The 17,941-nt window shown below is 41.7% G+C and overlaps 1 long non-coding RNA gene across 1 annotated transcript in view; it reads right to left on the bottom strand.

The window, feature by feature from the left end:
* The window catches only part of LOC126210214 (uncharacterized), a 31,501-nt gene that overhangs the window by 6,467 nt on the left and 7,093 nt on the right, over positions 1–17,941 (bottom strand). The window contains exon 2 of the long non-coding RNA XR_007540622.1: positions 9,813–9,912. This is a non-coding gene — a long non-coding RNA (uncharacterized LOC126210214). The remainder of the gene's footprint in view (positions 1–9,812; positions 9,913–17,941) is intronic.

Genomic DNA, 17,941 nt, shown 5'->3' with positions numbered 1-17,941 from the left:
CCAATCTGGGTGCTTGACTCGTGACCGAACTGTTCACCGTTCCCAAACTGTCACAACAAACGGTCAGTTCCCTTCCAAATCCTTGCCCGACATTTTTCATTGTCGTGTGTGGATCCTGAATCCAGGGTCTGGCCCTTTTATTTCACATTTCATCACATGCGGTAAACACATCCAAAACCACACACACAAAATGATAGCATTGAAATAACACACATTTCATACACGCCACTACTACTGGATTCTTTCGCATGAGACACGACTCAGCTTCACCTATTTGATTATCGTTCTCGTAGAGATGGGTTTACAGTAGGTAAATTTCATACGATGTGGCGTGAAACGGAACTTTTTAAGGCAGGAAATGATCATTGCAACTGGTTCTACAGATTAATAAATGTATCTATCTAACCAAAACCTCTTGCATAGCACGGTGTAACATTGTAATTCATTATGTTTTAGTACTACTAAGGACTTTGGGAAAACAAATGAAAAAAAAAGTGGTATAGTTAAGAGTTCGAAATGCAAGGGTTGTGGGTTTGAATGCTATAGAGCGATAATTTTTTTTTTTTTCTTTTTTATCACAATGACACACTCATTATTTTTAATCAATTGGTTTCAATGTATTTTTTTATTTTTAATCTTCTGCTGCATCATTTTCATCATCGTATTTACTTTTATTTGCTCTTGCCAATATTTTTCTTCCTATCATTCTTTTTTCATTTGAAATCTGCCTGTGTCGCTTATAACCTGTAAATGATTTCCAACAGGGACTGCTCACGGGTTGCTATCGCATCAGCTCACATAGCAAAAGCGAGATGCTACACTTTCTCTCTCTCTCCCTTTTTTTTTTTTGCCAAAACTGAATTTTCACTGTCTTGAGGTTGCTCATACAGGGCAGCTTTAATTGCCATGAACAAAGTGAGCATGATAAGTAGTTCCACTGCAGGTTATTGGCTGCTGTTTTCTCGGATATATTGCACGTCAAGAGGTTGTGATTAGGTTAGGGCAAGAGTGTAAAGCCAGTGTTACAAAAGTGTTGTCTGATGCATTTCAGTCATTGGTCATTTAACATCAGCTGTGGACAGAACACGTTCCCACCATACCTGATGGCTGCAGCATCCAACATCTCTCTGCGTTACATGAACAGCATTTCAACACTTGTAAAGTGATATGCCGCGTTTGTGTGTCACCAGTGTGGCAACATTGCAGCACAAAGTGACATGTGTCAACTATTAAATAATTTTAAATGGACTGTAGTACACTTCATGGTAATACGACATTTGCTGCATGTTACCTTCATGGTGTTGCAATTGTAGTGTCCAGAAGTGTATTTTGTTTAAAAAATTGTGAGAATGAGTGAAGTGTAAACTGTAAATATAGTTTTTAAGAAAATGAAACATGTGGTACAAAACTGAACCACTTTTCGACAAACGTTCAGTATGAAGCTGTCAGCACTGCGTGTCTTAAATTGCATAAAATTTGAAAACTGTTTGTGGGGATTTCTGCACAAGCACCTACCTACCATGTGGTGTACTTCTTCTCCTCTGTCCGAAACTTCCTTGTTGCTTCTAAGAGCTCCAAACGGCTGAGAGTTTTGAGGTACAGTGAGTATGGAAGATATCAAACACAAGCTTAAAGTGTGTGATTAGTGCTAACATTGTGCATGAATTGCAGTGCTATGTATTGTCGTGTAATGGAATACCTGCACGTAGCCTGGTACAATGCAGGTTGAAGAAAATTGCGTAGGAGGTCGATATGATGAATGATTACTCATGTAGTGAATTACGAGGGCAATTCAAAACGTAACAGCAAGTTATCAGTATTAAATGCAATCAACACGTCAGGAATTCGAAATTCATGGTAAGTGAAGGTACACGCTTTGAGAAGGTTCCAACATATGCTGACATATGGCATGACAGGCGGAATAGGAAAGACTGCTGGAACTGAATGGCTTTGAATCTAGCTGTGTGTACCATAGAACAGCGGCAAACAGTAATATGATATTTGTGGCTGGAGGTTGTAAAACCTTGACAAATCCATAGGAGGATGTTGGATAGGTCTGGAGATAGCTGCATTAGTGAGAGAAGAATGCAAGTGGATAGATGACTTCAAATGTGGACGTATGGCAGTCGCAGATGAGCAACACTAGTCGTCCCAGCACGGCTGTTACTGATAGGAATGTGTGACACTGACAACATGATTCATGAGAACTTGTGTATTTCTGTACGCGCTTTAGCCAGGGAACTGAGTATGTGTCGGATCCGCTCCATACTATTATTAGTGAGATTCTCATGTACAGTTTCTTGCGTGCACGATGAGTGCCTAGGATGCTCACTGATGAACCCAAGATAATGCATGTTTAGGCACCACGTCTTTTCTGGTACGATATAACACTCAAGGACATGACTTTCTGACATGTATCGTTACAGGAGATGCAATCTGGGTGCATCACTATGAACCAAGAAGCAAAAGGCAGTCTTCAGAATGGCAACACACATCTTCTCCAGCCAAGAAGAAATTCATCTCAGCCCTCTGCCAGTAAAGTCCTTTTCACTCTCTTTTGAGATACGAGTGGGCCAATTTTGGAGCACACTCAGCAGTGGGGTAAAACAGTGCACCATCTTTGAGAACGAGCTGAAGTCGGCAATACTTTGCTGCTGCAGAGGACTTCTATCTGGAGGTGTTATTTTCTTTCACAACACTGCTGCTACAGCTCTTGCTGTCATTTGGAGATTGAGATTTCAGGTCATACTGCATCCCCCATACTGCCCTGATCTCATTCCTTCAGATTACTGTGTGTTTGGACCCCTGAAGGCTTCTCTCAGAGGACAACAGTCTGAAAGTGATGAAGCAGTGCTCTCTTGGTTGCAGGCACAACTGAAAACGTTTTAATTGAATGGAATAAGAAAGATAAAAAGTGTGCAATGAGACCAAGAAATTGGCATCGCACATCTGCACCTCAATATTTTGAATTGAGGTTGAGATTTGCTTTACACACACAATACACTGTAAAATAAATTTGTAAAAGATTTTCAATAAAAATGTATAAAATAGTTGACAGTGCACTGGCGTGCTTTTATTTCATCTTTTATAAAAGTTAGTATGGTTCTGGATTTTTTAAAAGATTTGTCAGACATTTTTGATAGTGTAATACAGGCCTCGCAGACATTGCACGACAGTGGAACATGCCATCTGTAATCTATTGTATTGAACTGTGACCGTGTTTACAGTTGGTATGAACTCATTCGTTAGTTGAACATCAAGATAATTTCCACATCTGCCACAGCTTTTGTAGAGAAAACGCGAGATATATCTCTAGGAAGATTCTCGATTCTGGGACAAATGTGCACCATTGCACTGGAGCTTTGTTATATATTTCCATAGATTTCATATATTCACCGTGCAAAAATGAATTTTTAAAAAATGCAGTTAATACCTAATAGAAAATGTTAAAGGGTCTCTTGTCTCCACAGTCTCTTCTCAATTTTGAGTATATGCACAATTCCGCCATGCACAACTCTTTTACTCTTCTGTGATAATGGTGAGAGAGTGTGACAGATACGATAAGCGAGTCGGAGTGGCAGGCATTAAAAGAAAGCCGATTTTTTACTGCGGAAGGATCTTTTCACAAGATTTGAATCGCCAACTTTCTCCTTTGAATGCAAAAATATATTTCCCCCAGACTACACAGAGAAAAATCGTAATAAAATAAGAGAAATTGGAGGAAGCTGTAAGTATTAATTTTTGCTACATGTTCATAAAGAGTGGAACGGTAGAGGAATAGCACGAAGGTTCTTCGAAGAACCCCCTGCCGGGCATGTAAATGTGAATTATACAGTAGTTGTGTGGATTTAGATGTAAATTAGCTCTAGTGCTAAATAGCAAACTTGTGTTATGAAATTTTGTCTAGGACCAGCACAGAATGTTATCTTGCCTTTTATTTAAAGATTAGCCACCTTGTAACATTTCTAGCTGTATTAAAATTTATGCGTTCAGTCTGTTGTTTAACATTTCATTGTTTGGCTCGTGGTTAATATTTCAGAGTTTGCCGCACAACGTGTGGTAAATCCAAAAGTGGCCACAATGAGTTAACAGTGCAGACCTGTAGAGTAAAACAAGGGCCACATGAGAGTAAGCAGAATTTAAGTCCAGATCGTAGTCTGTCAAGAAATCGGCAATTGTGACACTTAAGCTATGTTCATGCAGGCAGACACTGATATACTAACAGGCAGGGACCATCGGGCAGTGTGGAGAGGGGTTGTTAAAACCCTCATGAAATCTGAGGAAGGAATCACTTGAGTTCCCAAATGCTCCCAGCAGTTCAGCTAGTGTAGTGACTATGCTTAGGGTGTTAAAAAGAATGGGGTGCAGTGATAAAGCAGCTCCTCATATTTCAATAGTGCTAACAGACTCTTGAGGTGGTCTAAAGAGCGAAGCCACTGAGCGGAATAACTGTTAACAAATGATGAATCATGATATACTATGAGGCGGTCTGATGGAAGCTTTCAAGTTTGGTGAATGCCTGGAGAGCATTGGAAACCATCATGCGTAGGGGCAACAATGAAGTAAAGAGGAGGTGGTTTACAGCATGAGTGTGTTCCTTTGTGGATAATGTGTGGTCCCTAAACTGCTCTTAAGAAAATACTTTTCCTCAGCAGAGTTAAAGTTGTCATAAAGGGGAACGGTGGACACACTCCATGTTAATGCCAATTACTAGGTTGTCCAAATTCTTTTGATTAGACGATGTGCATGTGTCAATCAGCAATACTAAATGTGTGACCTCCAGAAGATAAACACAGGCCAGCTATTCTGTTTCATAATTTATTAGAACTGCTTTGTCATGCTGATGAAGTGCAGGTGCTGATTCTGGGATTCACTAAAGATGTAGAAAGTAAAACTGTTAATGAGCGAGGTGGCGCAGGTGGGCTCGCATTTGGAAGGACGACAGTTCAAACCCACATCTGGGTGCCCTGATTTAGGTTTTCTGTGATCTCCTTAAATTGCTTCAAACAAATGCCAGGATAGCTCCTTTGAAAGGGCACAGCAGGTTTCCTTCCCTGACCCGAGCATGTGCTCCATCTCTAATGACCTCACTGTTCACGGGACATCAAACACTGATCTCCTCCTCCTCAGTAAAACTGTTAGGTTTTCACAATGATTCCAGATTAATCTGGGAAGAACCTATTAGCCATGTCTGCAACAGAATAGCTAGATGTAGTCACTAACGAGTAGCTGAAGATGGAATAGAATACTTTGGCCTCTTCCATGCGTGTCTTATGGGATTCTGATATGGGGGCATTCTTGTTATATCAGAGAAATCCTGAAAACTCCAAACTAAAGTACTCAGAATAATGAGCAAAGTGAATCCTCACAAACATGGCCATGCGTTCTTTGTCAAGTTGAAAATATTGGCTTTTGTAAATTTGTACAACATTAATTTATGTCAAAAGCAACGTAAGAGAGGGAGAATGTACACCACCACAATACTGGCTGCAAATTGGACTTCGATGTACCAAGCCACAGGCTGACACAAAATAACATGTTTTAAAAATGTCCATAATTTGCTCAGCCTTACCCTACAATATTTTTGAACTTAACATTTATGACTTGTTATTAAACGCCCATTCTACAATGTAAGGGAATTGTCTAAAATAAACATTGTTGCCATTGATTTTTAAGTGAGTTGATAAAGAAATGGAGTCACAGTGTAAGAAATTTTCTGTAAAAATGCCCTTATTATGTGTACTATATTTACTGAAAACGTATTCTGCTGTGAGTGGTCAATGGTTTGTATAATCACAGTAGTCATTCATAACATGGACCCACACAAGTTAATATATATTATTATCTTTCGTTCCACCTTAAAGAATTTATAGTCAGTACCTAGTAGTGCTAGCCAGATACAGATGGGACAAAGTCCGAGGACAGTATAGAGCGCATACTAAGACACAATATAGGCAGCATCCTTTGAATAATCACACAGGAGACATGGGAGAAAGGCCATATGACTGCCTCCTGTGTCTGCGTGCAGAAACACTTCTGAATTACCCTCTCCGTAAAGATGGCCGGTCAAGTTGCAGACAGGTGTGACAAAAAAAATCTCTTACTTGCTAAGCTTTCGGCCAAAGGCTTCTTCAGAAAAGAAAGGAGAATACACACAAGCAGGTGCACTTCATACACACATGACTGCTGTCTTTGGCTGCTTAAGCCGGACTGGCAGTTTGGCTGGAGATAGCGGTCACGTATGTGTGAAGTGCGCCTGCTTTTGTAAATGTGTGTGTGTTCTTTCTTTTCTGAAGAAAGCTTTGGCCAAAAGCTTAGTGTGTAACAGTCTTTTCGTTGTGCCTGTCTGAAACTCGACACGTCATCTTTACGGTGTGCAGTGGTCTACCCTTTTCATAATTGTTGATATTCCGACCTTGACTTTCCATTGGAATTACTCTCTCTTGTACGAGGGCTGATCGGCAAAGGATGAGACTGATTTTTTCATTTAGCTTCTGTGATAGTTTCCTATCTGTACCATGAATATTTGAAAAGAGCAGATTTTTATGTATAATATCCATAGGCAGTAGCACTCTCATACTGGTAGTAATGTTCTATTTTTTAGACACACTCTGCATTTCGTCTACCAAACAATGGAGGTGAGTGAGAGGATCAATAAAATTCTGTGTATGTTTAAACTATACAACCACTGCAATGTATGAAAAGCAACAGCAAGTGTACAGTGGATATGCGCTCTCTCATGCAGCAGTGTTAGGTAGTTCAAGCACTTCAAAGTAGGCCAGCTTGTCTGCGTTTGGCAAGGGGGAGGGGGGGGGGGGGGCTGGTGTTTTATCTTCTGCTGTGACAAGCGAGCATCAACACAGTTGTTGTGACTTGTCGATGAGGACTGGTGGATAAAATCATGCATCCTAGGTGAAGTGCTGAGAATTTCATATGGCAGTGAATATACGATTACGCACAATCATATCCTTAGAAACCATGTTTGTGCCGATTGGGTGCCACGTCTGTTGACTCCCGAACAAAAGGCTGTGCGAATGATGGAAACGAGCCTTGAAGTGCTATGTCTTTACTGATGGATTGCATGCATTTCTGGAATTGATTACACCGATGACGAGTCGTGGCTGCATCATTAGGATCCTGAAGGAAAACAAGCCAGCACAGTATGGAAATCGGCAAAACACACACACAAAAAAAAGGAAGTTGTTCCATCAGTAGAGAAAGTGATGGTGATCACATTTTTTTACTGTCATGGAACATTTTATCACCCTGCAGTTCTCCCTCGCACTGCTGTTGACCGAGTGAGGTGGCGCAGTGGCTAGCTCACTGGACTCGCATTCGGGAGGATGATGGTTCAATCATGCATCCGGCCATCCTGATGTAGGTTTTCCGTGATTTCCCTAAATCGTTCCAGGTAAATGCTGGGATGGTTCCTTTGAAAGGGCATGGCCGACTTCCTTCCCCGCCTTTCCCTAATCCGAATACCTCGTTGCCTGGTCTCTTTACCCAAACAACCCAACCCACTGCTGTTACAGCAGCATACTACACATTAGTATTGGCTAAATAATTGACAATGGCTGAAGTACAGAGAACTTAAAATGCTTAATGGTAGTAGCAAGAAAAGTGTTTCTGAAGAAGAGGAATTTGTTAACATCTAATATAAATTTAAGTGTTAGGAGGTCTTCCCTGAAGGCATTTATCTAGACTGTAGCCTTGTATGGAAGTGAAATGTGGGCAACAAACAGTTCTGACAACAAGAGAATGGAAACTTTTAAAATGTGGTGTTATCGACAAATGTCAAGAAAAGATGACTAGAGCGAATAACTGTTGTGAATATAATGCACTGAGATAGGAGAAAATAAGTTCATGGCACAGCTTAACTAAAAGATGAGATCAGTTAATAGGACACATCCCATGGCATGAAGGAAAATGGAATTTGGATTTTGGTAATTGGTGGGAGGGGGGGGGGGGGCAGAACTGTAGAATGAGACCTCAAGTTACGCAGAGGTGAAGAGATTTCTTTAGAACAGTCTAGCATAGATAGTTGCATTTAAAAGTTTCCCTGTATGTTGCTAACCTATATTTAAGACAAGATATAGAAGACACTTCAGAACTACAGGGACATACTACTTTTAGAAAATATGTTGTTAGAGGAGAAAACTGGATCCAGAAAGAGTCCGTCCTTTTTAGACAAATAATTGAAAAACATGTAGAACGTGTCAGAGATACTTATCTGCTATTTACTGATTATGTGAAAGCCTTTGACAATGCAGACGGGAGAATGCTGAGGGAAATACCAGACAGAGGAGGCCTACCGCACTACTTCCTGGAAAAGAAAATATTGAGGTAGCAACAAATTTAGACTTACAGCAAAGATGCAGTTCGTCTCCGATACTTTTTAATATCCATGTTCATGATATGTTGAGGCAATAGTTATGCTTTTACAGCCATAAATTTAATCAACAAAATTATCTAATGATAACACTCTTGGCTGATTATCATCTTATACGTGACATTCAAGGACACCCTTAAAAAGGCCATTTATAAATTTTACACTCCTGGAAATTGAAATAAGAACACCGTGAATTCATTGTCCCAGGAAGGGGAAACTTTATTGACACATTCCTGGGGTCAGATACATCACATGATCACACTGACAGAACCACAGGCACATAGACACAGGCAACAGAGCATGCACAATGTCGGCACTAGTACAGTGTATATCCACATTTCGCAGCAATGCAGGCTGCTATTCTCCCATGGAGACGATCGTAGAGATGCTGGATGTAGTCCTGTGGAACGGCTTACCATGCCATTTCCACCTGGCGCCTCAGTTGGACCAGCGTTCGTGCTGGATGTGCAGACCGCGTGAGACGACGCTTCATCCAGTCCCAAACATGCTCAATGGGGGACAGATCCGGAGATCTTGCTGGCCAGGGTAGTTGGCTTACACCTTCTAGAGCACGTTGGGTGGCACGGGATACATGCGGACGTGCATTGTCCTTTTGGAACAGCAAGTTCCCTTGCCGGTCTAGGAATGGTAGAACGGTGGGTTCGATGACGGTTTGGATGTACCGTGCACTATTCAGTGTCCCCTCGACGATCACCAGTGGTGTACGGCCAGTGTAGGAGATCGCTCCCCACACCATGATGCCGGGTGTTGGCCCTGTGTGCCTCGGTCGTATGCAGTCCTGATTGTGGCGCTCACCTGCACGGCGCCAAACACGCATACGACCATCATTGGCACCAAGGCAGAAGCGACTCTCATCGCTGAAGACGACACGTCTCCATTCGTCCCTCCATTCACGCCTGTCGCGACACCACTGGAGGCGGGCTGCACGATGTTGGGGCGTGAGCGGAAGACGGCCTAACTACGGTTCACGTCCACGCTGTCGCGGCATGCTACCAGTGTTGAAGACTGCGATGGAGCTCCGTATGCCACGGCAAACTGGCTGACACTGACGGCGGCGGTGCACAAATGCTGCGCAGCTAGCGCCATTCGACGGCCAACACCGCGGTTCCTGGTGTGTCCGCTGTGCCGTGCGTGTGATCATTGCTTGTACAGCCCTCTCGCAGTGTCCGGAGCAAGTATGGTGGGTCTGACACACCGGTGTCAATGTGTTCTTTTTTCCATTTCCAGGAGTGTATATACTTCCATGATGTATCCCACAAAAATATGAAATAAATTTAAAGAGTGAAATTATGTGATTAATCATCTGGGAAGTGGGACGTGTACCACATTGATAACAGCTAGACTACAACAATAATGTGGATTTACAGATTCTTTGTATTAACGATGAAATTGCAACTCCTACCATGTCAGATAAAATTCTGTTGCCCGAGATTTCAAATTCTTGTTAATGCCAGGCACAGGAGTCCTTGCTGGAGAGCAGAAAACCTTGGTGATGTGGCATCCTGAAAATATTAAACTACAGAGTAATAAATGATTTGCGTGACAATAGCAGTACTATTCAGATGTAGTGAAAAAGTAAATTAGCATGTAGGCTCAACTTGTGGAAATGTAAATGTACATTGGATAGCATGCTAGTGTCACGTCACCAAACCGACCACTTCCAATATCTCAATTATCTGGAAACATACACTACTGACCATTAAAATTGCTACACCAAGAAGAAATGCAGATGATAAACGGGTTTTCATTGGACAAATATATTATACTAGAACTCACATGTGATTACATTTTCATGCAATTTGGGTGCATAGATCCTGAGAAATCAGTACCCAGAACAACCACCTCTGGCCGTAATAACGGCCTTGATACGCCTGGGCATTGAGTCGAACAGAGCTCAGATGGAGTGTACAGGTACAGCTGCCCATGCAGTTTCGACACAATACCACAGTTCATCAAGAGTAGTGACTGGCGTATTGTGACGAGCCAGTTGCTCGCCCACCATTGACCAGATGTTTTCCATTGGTGAGAGATCTGGAGAATGTGCTGGCCAGGGCAGCAGTCGAACATTTTCTGTATCCAGAAAGGCCCGTACAGGACCTGCAACATGCAGTTGTGCATTATCCTGCTGAAATGTAGGGTTTCACAGGGATCGAATGAAGGGTAGAATAACGGGTTGTAAAAAATCTGAAATATAACGTCCACTGTTCAAAGTGCCGTCAATACGAACAAGAGGAGACCGAGACGTGTATCCAACGGCACCCCATACCATCACGCTGGATGATACGCCAGTATGGCAATGACGAATACACACTTCCAATGTGCGTTCACCGCAGTGTCGCCAAACACGGATGCGACCATTATGATGCTGTAAACAGAACCTGGATTCATCCGAAACAATGACATTTTGCCATTCGTGCACCCAGGTTCGTCGTTGAGTACACCATCGCAGGCGCTCCTGTCTGTGATGCAGCATCAAGGGTAACTGCAGCCATGGTCTCCGAGCTGATAGTCCATGCTGCTGCAAATGTCGTCGAACTGTTCATGCAGATGGTTGTTGTCTTGCAAACGGCCCCATCTGTTGACTCGGGGATCGAGACGTGGCTGCATGATCCATTACAGCCATGCGGCTAAGATGCCTGTCATCTTGACTGCTAGTGATACGAGGCCATTGGGATCCAGCACGGCATTCCGTATTACCCTCCTGAACCCACTGATTCCATATTCTGCCAACAGTCACTGGATCTCCACCAACACGAGCAGCAATGTCATGATATGATAAACCGCAATTGCGATAGGCTTCAATCCGACCTTTATCAAAGTTGGAAATGTGATGATACGCATTTCTCCTCCTTACACGAGGCATCACAACAACGATTCACCAGGCAATGCCAGTCAACTGCTGTTTGTGTATGAGAAATCGGTTGGAAACTTTCCTCATGTCGGCACGTTGTAGGTGTCGCCACTGGCACCAACCTTGTGTGAATGCTCTGAAAAGCTAATCATTTGCATATCACAGCATCTTCTTCCTGTCGGTTAAATTTCGCGTTTGTCGCATGTCATCTTTGTGGTGTAGCAATTTTAATGGCCAGTAGTGTATAAATGGTTCACAATTAGTAGGACAGAAAAATAATGAAACAAATTCATTTATAATTATTAAGTATATTACAAAACATTAAATACAGGACGTCCCTTTGAGAGAGCAATCAAGGATCAAACGACAAAGAATTGAAAAAAAAAAAAATTAAGATGTACATCAACCTTTTTGGAAATAGATGATTCTGACATTATATATAGATTTTATCTCAAACTTTGAGCTTGAAGAAAGCGTGTACCCTGCAAATTATGTCTCTTGCTTGCTTATGCAGAATTTGTCACCTAGCACCACCATCAGCCATAGCAACTCGCAATAGAAGTTCACCAAATAACTCTCTACAATCAAGTTAAAAGCTTGCACTGGCTGCAAAGTTCACAGCAGAGCACCTCACATCACTACCGAACACTCATTGGATGTCGGAGAATGTGTGACGTCAAGTGTGCAGAACAAGCCTAAGTTTGACTGCTGCTGTTCATGATTACAACTATAGCAATGGCTAACTGACTGCAGACCTGGTGCAACCACTCCCAATTGCCACATCTGAGCCTCACAGCAAAATATTCCACACTATGAGGGTGATTCGCAACAGCTACTGTCCAACCGAACATGCACTGTGAGGATGTTCATTGATTTGATTGTCTAGCTTGCAGAGGATTTCTACATGAAAACTCCCTGATTTGCAAATGCAAATTCAAAAACTATAAGACACAAACGATTGCAGTTTGTGGCATCAGGTAAAGCAAAAAATGAATGCAATTCTACATGGACTCCTTTCATAACCTGCAAAATGTGTATCTCAACCCACATGTGAATGAATCTGTCTGGAGTGTTGGAGGCTATTGCATGCACAACTATTCTGGAGAGATTGCCAGCACCCATACAGGTGAGGTATACACAACATCCTTCATCAAAATCCACAGAAAGAAATCGAGCAAGGTTATGTTTATACAGGGTGTTACAAAAAGGTACAACCAAACTTTCAGGAAACATTCCTCACACACAAAGAAATGAAATATGTTATGTGGACATGTGTCCAGAAACGCTTACTTTCCATGTTAGAGCTCATTTTATTACTTCTCTTCAAATCACATTAATCATGGAATGGAAACACACAGCAACAGAACGTACCAGCATGACTTCAAACACTTTGCTACAGGAAATGTTCAAAATGTCCTCCGTTAGCGAGGATACATGCATCTAACCTCCGTCGCATGGAATCCCTGATGCGCTGATGCAGCCCTGGAGAATGGTGTATCACAGCCGTCCACAATACGAGCACGAAAAGTCTCTACATTTGGTACCGGGGTTGCGTAGACAAGAGCTTCCAAATGCCCCCATAAATGAAAGTCAAGAGGGTTGAGGTCAGGAGAGCATGGAGGCCATGGAATTGGTCCGCCTCTACCAATCCATCGGTCACCGAATCTGTTGTTGAGAAGTGTACGAACACTTCGACTGAAATGTGCATGAACCACATGTTGTGTCGTACTTGTAAAGGCACATGTTCTAGCAGCACAGGTAGAGTATCCCGTATGAAATCTTGGCGGTGAATCGAGGAAGTACAGTACATACTGACGAAACTAAAATGAGCTCTAACATGGAAACTAAGCGTTTCCCGACACATGTCCACATAACATCTTTTCTTTATTTGTGTGTGAGGAATGTTTCCTGAAAGTTTGGCCGTACCTTTTTGTAACACCCTGTATAACGTGGTGGCCAGTTGGTTCATCCATCATGTCTGATGGACCAGCTAATGCATTAGTCAACAGGTCCTCAAATGCAGTGCAAGCATAGGAATTTTTGGCAATAACCACTGCTGAATGGGTGAGCTTGCTATGAATACAGGGAATGTATTCATCTTAATGTTTATGGAAAATGTTGAGAAGGACTTTTTTTGTACCATGCACTGTATCCTAAGGAGCTGGAGGAGATAAAAATGTACAGCCAAGGTTGTGCGAACAGCAGCTGCTGACCTACAATACAAGCACTCGTGGAGTGTTGAGTGCCAACATGGTGATATGAAGCCTTTGAATTGGTGATTGTATAGTAGCAGTTTCTCGTTAAATTGCGTACTCCGAAGATCTATGCATCAGGCCAAGATTTTAATTGAATTTGGGTTAGTTGAAAATACATTAAGTTCGCCAAGGACTCATCATGCTCAGTAATTGTGTTGAATTATGAAGAATATGCTCTCTTGACTTACAGCATTCGTGACTTTCTGATTTGTAAACTGGTGTTTGTTGAGTTATTATTTTGTGATGATTGTTTATTGGAGTTTAAACAGTTTATTTAATTTGAAGCAAAATCAATTACACAATTTTAAGGTAAAGTATTTATTCCATGGAATTATTAGGATCTCCATATGTCCAGGACTTTTATCTATTATGAGGAATGACAAACTTTGACTTGAAATCCAGGCAGTTAGGTGAATATCGGGGTTCTACTAATTATTGATCATTACAAACCATTATTAATCATTACACACTCTCGGGATTGATCTGAGGCCTCTTTAGTTGTTGCCACACCTGGATCACTTTGTAGAAACTTCGTGTGCCCATGTTTGGGAAGGTAGGAAGTTAACTGGCTACTAACACCAATTATAATATTCAATTCATGATAGACCCATCGTACGTCTTACTCGTTGCGGTGGAAATTTTTGGACCAAGAAGTCACGAATATCTAAACTACAGTGTCATATTGTGCCATCCTGCCAGAAGATCACATCTGGATGAAGAGGAAGAAGCTGAGGGACAATCAGTGGCTCAAAAGTGTCAAGTTAAATGGTTCCTATTAGTGTTTGCTTGATGAAGAAAAGTGGTCCAACTATGCATCGTTGTACACCACATATTCAACTTTTCGCTGTCTCTGATATGTTCTCTCAAACTATGAGGATTTTGCAAACCACAGATGCATATGTTGTGTTGATTAACCGTGCTACATCTGAGGAAAGGCTCCCCCATCAGAGAAAATGATGGTTCCTAGATAGCTGGAGCTCTGGCCGATCCAGGCCAATATCTCAACAGGCAGGGCTGCAAGTCATTACACTTAAGTGCTTCCACAGTTTGAACTTCATGAGCATGCAAGTGAAGCTGTTTATGCAGCACTTTATGAACTGTTGAGTGAGGGATGTTTAGCTCTCATGATGTTCGGCAAACTGACTTTGGAGAGTTTTTTTTTTATTTTTTTTTAATTTTTTTTTTAAGCCTCTCTGAGCTCCATTTATTATTATTATTATTCAGCCATGTAATGACTGCCTGTTGACACTCCCAGTGGGTAAGAACTTGCCACTTCCAGTATTAGCACAATAACCTCTGGTGGCTCCCTATAAAATTCACATCAAAAACTTCTTTGGACAGGAATAGATGATGCCACACCATGCATTGGGCTCTCTCTTGAGGTGTAGCCATTTCTGGTAATCATTAATCAATAAAAAAACTTTTGAGTTGCTTTACAAGATGCCATAAACTGTCTGTATCTGTGTGTCATAGTTTTTGTTAATTACTCTTGGAAATCAGTGGGTTCCCTTGTAGCCCCCCCCACACACACACAAAAGTTTTACACATTTTGTTAATGCTGCACATGAGCACAGTGAGAACATGTTTTATGTCTGAGGATTACTACAGTCAAAATTTAGGAAAATAATTTGATTGGCTTCTTACTATGCAGCTGGGAAGTTCAAATACCATCAGGACAATGCAACACACCACAGCTACCTCCACTAAACTAAGAAAATGGCGGGAAAATAGGCCACTTGGGCTACCTCCATGAACCTGTCATCCGACTGCCACCTCTTCCTCATTCCGCCGCTAGATATTTCTCCAGTATTTGTAATGTATTCTGTCTCAATGCCACGTCACAGGTTTGGTGATGTATTGACTGGGTTATAGGCAATAGTTGATTGAGAAGGATCACAAACAGTAGTAGATGGTGTGCTGATTGAGGTTTCAAATCTCTAGTGCAACGCTTTTAGTAGAAATGATGTCTATGATTTCGAATCAAATCTTTCCATTCAACCACATTCCTGCATTGTATCCGAGAGGAAATCCTTTGATGATTACAGCCACTAGTGAATCATATTTCTGGCTCTCTCATATCTTGAAATGAGTCCCCTTTCTCGTACCTGTCTGCTACAGTAAAATTTTAGATAGTTCCTATGCATCTTGCAACTGCCCCTTCAACTCTGAGCTACCATCCCGGCGCTTTGCGCATGTGATAGTTCCAGTTTAAGTCTGTAGCCCATGTAGAAACAGGCTAAGCTGAATTAGTGCAACAGGACTGTGTTTTGACCATTCGAAAGAAACGAGAACGTGTTGTCGTAACCCCGCCAGTTGTGCTCCTGCAACACAAGGTATTACAAAAGACAGTACGGGAACTGGTAGAAGGACAAGGATTTTGCTACTGCATTGTGGTGTGACCCAAAACTGTGTACAGATACTGCTCTCGGAAGCAGATCCGCATCCCTCAGGGCCCATTCATGTCTATCAACCCAACACTTTATAATCACTATTCTGTAGCATCCTACAGATAAAATTACGAACTATGAAAGCTCAACTGACTTCATCCGATAGAGAACTCGGTAAGATTTTTACCACATCTGTCTCCTCCCATATATCGAAAACAAATACCTTATGCATGCTGGCACTGAGCACATGTGGTGATCGTATTAAATAACAGGCATTGATCAACTGCACACACCTGTCTGAAGCTTCATCACCTGTACTGTAGGAGGGTGACCGTATCCCACAGACTATACTGTCAGTCACAAGAGACACTTCATGTGACCCTGTGTCATTGTTTGAAATATTGCTTTTTTGTTTCTACTGTAACACACTTTGTACATTGCCATACATTTTGCTTTTCTGCCACAACTCGAGGTCTGTGTCAGGTTTTAAACTGACATTAACTCATCGAGATCCATTGCTTCTCGCAGAAAACTAGACATTGCACAGTGTAAAGCGTGTCGTTACTGCTGCTACCACAACACAGCACACACACTGGGTGATTTTAAATAAAAGACCGTTACAACACAAGGGAACTGGAAAGATTTGGGGTTTTGCGGAGCGTTTCCAAACTGCTGTGCGAAGGTGACTGATGACCTCTACATTTAAACTCATCTGGCACAATGATGGAATAGCTGATGGCCATGTGTTCCATTTCGACTGATTCCTCATATTGCAATCATGTACGCAATCACTGTTTTGTTGCTAGCTATCCCCAGAAGGTGTTGCTCCTCCACCAAACTCTTTCTCCATCTCAAACAAGTGATACCAGTCAATCATTATGTGGTAACTAACAGTGTACCAGTGGACGGATGAAGTGGAAAAGACACCATTGATTTACTGTAATAATAAGCATCACAGTTTATAGTGTAAACATTTTTAGCAATATTACAGTAATTTCAACACCAATCAGTGATGTGACAGCATGTTTCCCAATTTCAGTGTCATAGCTCAACCACCCCTTCTCTACATTGTGGGTATCATTGCGAATGTAGATAGATAACTGTGCAGTACTTCCATTCATTGTTAATTCTCGAACATACACATCATCAAAGTATACCAGACAGTGCTGTACATATTTCTAGCACCTCAAGCATAGTGCATAATTTACAATTTATCTCTGTGTGGATGGGAGTCATAGAGCATTTTCACAGTCTTAAGATAAAATTAGAGACTGATAGATCCCCTCACACTGTCTTTGACTAGCCCGCACTGCAGCACCATTACTGATTTAATCTGCCGCTGAACAGAAATAGACTGCTACATTCCGTGACGTGTGAATGGGCCTTGCCGAATACTCTCCCATCCAACTGCACAAGATTTTCCCAGATGCACCCATGTCGAGGAGGTTAGCACTCCTTATTGATGTACACTGACAGATTGTAAAGTGTTGTGATGTAATAGCAGGCGGTTAAGAAGAACAAGACAATGGGTGATTTTTATGCATGATGGAGCTCCGGACGGATGGCGTTCATAGCATTTTACGTAAATCAACTACGCTACTAATTTTAAAGTATTGTTCTAGTGTCTGGGATCAGTACCAGGAGGGTATAGGTAAGAGAGAATATAAACACACACACTCTTAAGGCTACATGGTTCTGCACTTAAAACAGGCTGTATTGTTAGATCACTTGAGTTTCCAACCTATCAGTCATGTGGAATGCAGCGCTGTTAATATTCCAGTGTGAGAAATATATTTCCAGTGCATTACATACATCCTTCTTGCAGGTTTCTCTACAATAAACTGTGGTAACAAACCGTAAAATGAAAAAGCTGCTTCTTTAAAACAGTGGGTCTGTGTGATACACGCACAATACAGCTTTCCAGAGATGTATAGCGTCTACTGTTCACATCCAATCATGGTTCAGAAATTATACTATGCCCACATCAGTCCTATATAAAATGATCATTAGTAACAGAGAATACCTCTTACAAGGAAAG

The sequence above is a fragment of the Schistocerca nitens genome, chromosome 10, assembly GCF_023898315.1.
Source record: "Schistocerca nitens isolate TAMUIC-IGC-003100 chromosome 10, iqSchNite1.1, whole genome shotgun sequence".
Lineage (NCBI taxonomy): Eukaryota > Metazoa > Arthropoda > Insecta > Orthoptera > Acrididae > Schistocerca > Schistocerca nitens.
This window is presented reverse-complemented; position numbering and strand designations above follow the sequence as displayed.